Raw genomic sequence first — 847 nt, forward strand, 5'->3', positions numbered from 1 at the left:
TCAGGCTCCTGAACCACTGTGGACAACTTCATGCATTTCATCACTGGACTGAGCACAACCTATGGACTCATTTTCAAGGACTCTGCGACTCGTGTTCTCAATGTTATTTAATCTATTTTCCTGTATTGCACAATTTGTCTTTTTTTTTTGTACATTGGTTGCTTGTCAGTCTGCGTATGTAGTTTCTCACTGATTCTACTGTACTTCTTTGCTCTGTGAATGCCCGCAAGAAATGTTGACCATTAAACTGTACAATCTGGGACTGAAAACATCTATCTGCAACTGGACTCTGGGCGTTCTTAGCAATTGCACACAGACAGTCGGACTAGGCAAGTACACAGCAACCAGCTCCCTGAGTGATCACCACTGGTCCATATCCCTGGTTATCTGTCATTGTGAGCATCGGATCCCCAGGCGTCTGCAGCTCACCCCTTCTTAGAAGCTTGGATCTCAACAGAAGGCTATTAACAAGCATGAAGAACTGGATGCAATTTACGAACCTACGTGTCGGTGGCACTGGGGCTGAAGGACGAGCCGCAGACACCTGATAAACCAACACTCACAACAATTGATAACCAGAGTTATGGGCCAGCGGAGATCACTCAGCTACCCAGTCGGCCGGAACGCAGCACAGACTAGCAGCCAACATGACAGCCAACCAATCGGAACAATATAAACGCGAGCACGTGGCAGAAACAATGCTCAGTTGCCCACTGATGATGTCACCTCGACTGGCGACGAAACGCTTGCGAACTAACCTCCAGACTTGGCAAACAGCCCTACAAACAAGAAGTGGATAGTGTCTTTGATGAGTACTTCACATTGGCAAGCACCAAGAGGAAGGGCA

The sequence above is a fragment of the Mobula hypostoma genome, chromosome 17 (assembly GCF_963921235.1).
Source record: "Mobula hypostoma chromosome 17, sMobHyp1.1, whole genome shotgun sequence".
NCBI lineage: Eukaryota > Metazoa > Chordata > Chondrichthyes > Myliobatiformes > Myliobatidae > Mobula > Mobula hypostoma.